We start from the raw sequence: 3,896 nt of genomic DNA on the forward strand, positions 1-3,896 counted from the left end.
GGTACACGAACTCACATGTTTGGAAATATGATATCTCTTCATATGTGCCTAGAAGAAAAGGAGGTGCTATGGTAGAGAAAAACGAACAGGAGGACCTGTATTTAAGGTGGGGAAGGAGGCAGAAGACCAGAAGGGAGAGCAGGATGGGCAAAGGGAGGGCAACAGCAAGGGGCCCCAGACAGGATGGAGCGTGAAGGGCCCAGGAGCTTGAGAAGAAACCCAGTATGGCCTGAGCCCCTCGGGGGCTCTGAAGGCAGCCGCTCATCCAAGAAGTTCATTCAGCAACACATTGGGGAGGATATTTTCACTGGGAACCTCAGTTTTCTCATCTGTAAAGTATGGGGAGTGAGACAAGCCTCACTGGGTGTTTGAGACAGTGATGAAAATCCTAACGATGGAAATCCTAAACCGAGACATATAAATGTGTCTTTATCATATTACCAGATCTGCTTCATTATAACATCTCATGAGTCTTCCTTGGTGGTGGTTGGAGCACTTTGCTTCGGCTTTCTCCTACCATTAGAGTATTAAATGATCTGTAAACACACACTTGAGAGTTTGGGACCACAAAAGGATGCTGCAGAGCTTGGTCCAGCACCCTTTCACCCTCCCATTGGTCATTCCAGTGCTAATGGCAGGGTCTAGCCTAAGTAATATACGAGGATGGCCTTTGCACATAGAAAAAAAAATCTTCCCATTCTTTTATCCCTGCCACATATTTGGGAGACTTTGCAAACTTAGGGGACAGATGGAAATAAACACAGATAACTGTTCTATTTACTGTAAAGCAGTGTTTCTTACCCTTTGGCCATCCAGATGTCCCCTTTGCTTTGAGGCACCCACCACATCTTTGAGAATCATAGAATCTTGGGTGGTTAGTATTATAAATACATGGGTGCTTTCTTGTTTCCTAAGAATTATATTTTATATCATGTTTTAGAGTTTACAAAACCCTTTGATGAAACTTATTCGAAGGCCTGGCAACACTGGGAGACAGGTGACCTATCATGTTCAACCGTACCACCCTGCTTAACTGTCTTCGTAGCTCTTTCTGGTAGCACTATTATCTGACTGAGGATATTAACTGGTGAATGCATTTTGTTTATCACCTCTTTTCCCACTTCTAGAATGTAAACTTGAGGATACCCGTCTTGTTCATGCTATGTGCAGAGCATCTAGGAATATGCCTGTCCCACAGGAAGCCCTTGGTAACGAGGACTTTGGTGAATTAATTAATAGGTCTCATTTTACAGATGGAGCAACTGAGGCTTAGTTAGCAAGTAACTTTTCCAGGCTCATGCAGGTATTAAATGGTAAGGCCAGGACGAGAAATCATATCTTTGCATTTCCCATCTAGGACTCTGAGATACTACGTCTTTCTATGGTATAACCATAAGCTCAGAAATATATGAAAATTATTATCATGTATCTGCAATACCTGAGATCACAGTCCTAAAGAGCTCACTCTTAAAATCAACTTGGTGCTTTGTTTCCTCAACAAAGGAGATTAGAAACTCCAACTAACGTGGGAAGGAGCAGGAGGGAAGGCCACCGGCTGACATCAAGGGAGAGGCGGAAAGACTGAGGAGCAGGCCTGGAGCTCCAAGACGTTGGCCGGCTGGGGCCATTTAGTGTAAGGACAAAATGCACCACATGTTGTCAGAGCTCTAGATGAGAGCATCCCAGCATCACAGCATTTAATGAAACTTTCAGGGAAATTCCAAGTTGGGAAGGGCACACCATGAACTCTAAGAGTGGTTACCTGGAGAATTAGAGCACGCTGGGCAGATTTCTAGTTTTGACTTTATAGACCCCTGCACTGTTGATGTTTGTATAGTGACGCATATCAAGCATAACAAAATCCCCACAAAAGCAAAGGAATTCACTGCCTTTAGTATATTCTATTTAATAAGCCTGGAAAATACGCACTTCAATGTAGAACGTTGCCATAAAAAAATAATTGAAGTCTAAAGAAAAATAATTAAGATATAAAGGACGGGATCATTTTCACTGGCAGGCTGAGTTACCACTATGAAATACTGATGTTTAACAAATATTGAAAGCCTGAGACAGGACAGGCTCTGCTCTAAGCACTTTGCTTACTCATCCCATGTAGCTCTCATTACAACCCTTTTATTACCCCAAATTTGTGGGAGAGTTGGGCTCATAAGATTAAGAACCTTGCACAGAGGCAAGCTACAGAGCCCGGACTCAGATGCAGATCCTACTAACACCAAAGCTCAGGTTCTGAAACCAGTGCCCTGAGCTGCTTTGTTTTTTGTGCGAACCCTGTATTCAGGGGGTTGTGGCAGATTAGAGGTTCCTAGAAGTGTCTCCATTCTACAAAGCAGCATGCCTTCACCAATTCTTTCCCTGCTCCCTGCTGGTTACAGATGTGAATTAGCAAACCCTCTCTTCCAGCTGCTCACCGCCTCCCCCCTTCCCCCAAACGTGAAGCCCTGAGCACCAGCTCACCCTGCCCGAGACGTCAGGGCTGTCTCCTTGCGAACAAAGGGCTGTCACCCCATGTTCATTGACTTAACTTAATAATTCCTATGTGTCCTATATCCTCGAAAAAGATCATCTTGCTATCTATTTGACATTTACGGAGGAGCATATGAAAGTGAAAAGGTATTTTCCTTTGGATCCAAAAAAGGATTTGGACACTTGAGCCATGAATTCCTCAAGGGCCCCAGTTTTGCTTTGTATCTCTATGATGGAAGGTGACATTTTGAAATATGGAGAGGTTTGTCATGGGTAAAAGTTGTACTTACTAAAACAAACAAACCAAAAAAAAAAAAAAACCCGAAGGTGAATTTTTAGGATTTTCTAATAAAACCACTTGCTTTTTAGCTTTGAAACGTAACCTTGATCTGCTCCTGTCCGGCTCTGGTGCTGCCTGAGGCTCCCTGGAGGGAGGGGGAGAGAGAGAGGGAGCTTGGCTACTGGATGATCCATCTGCATAAAAGAGAAGCCTGCAACTCTCAAAGGAGGGACAATAGCTAGCCAGGGGAGGCAGGTACCAGCCCCATCATGCAGGACCAGGTGTTAAACCTCTCTCAACTTCATCAGCCTCCTTCTCGATAAAACAAGCACAATTAGGGGTGCCTGGTGGCTCAGTGCGTTAAGGACCTTTGGGTCCTGGGATCCAGCCCGGCATGGGGCTCCCTGCTCAGTGGGGAGCCTACATCTCCCTCTCCCTCTGCCCCCACTCATGCTTCTCCCTCCCTCCCTCTCTCTCTCTCTCTCCCTCTCAAATAAATACATAAAATCTTAAAACACACACATACAAAACAAAAAACAAGCACAATTAAAGAATCTATCTCATAAGGTTATTGGGAGGATGAAATGAAATAAAACGTGTAAAAGCACTTAAATATTTCATAGCACAAAGTAAATTCTCAATAGAAACTTCAGTTATCACTATAATCTCAGTGAGGTGCCAAATACCGAATCAACAGATCGCACAAATTGTCACTCTATGGTTCAGATAAATGCCACAAAATATAAGGTGTAATGGAAATGATAATGAGAGCCTGTAACCTAGCTTGGGGGTCAGAGAGAACTTCAAAGAAGTGGACGTAAACGGAAACCCAAAGGGTAAGAAGAATCCTTCAAGTGGGAGAAAGCCAGTACTATTCCAACTAAGCTTTTCAAAAACCAACTACAGGGTATATGGTAACTTTCAAAGATTGCACATGTGAAAAGCATTTATATGTTAGTACTGTTTATTTGCAGATCTTTGATTATTAATGAGATTGAATGTTTTCAAATATTTATTGGTCATTTGAGTCTTTTTTTAATGATCTTTGCCTAACTTTGTTATTGAAGGGGGACTGTTTTTTTCTTTTTGTCTTTAAAGGCTGTTTATATATATATATATATATATTTTTTAA

Source organism: Leptonychotes weddellii, chromosome 7 (genome assembly GCF_054177405.1).
Source record: "Leptonychotes weddellii isolate Sample4059 chromosome 7, ASM5417740v2, whole genome shotgun sequence".
Classification (NCBI taxonomy): domain Eukaryota; kingdom Metazoa; phylum Chordata; class Mammalia; order Carnivora; family Phocidae; genus Leptonychotes; species Leptonychotes weddellii.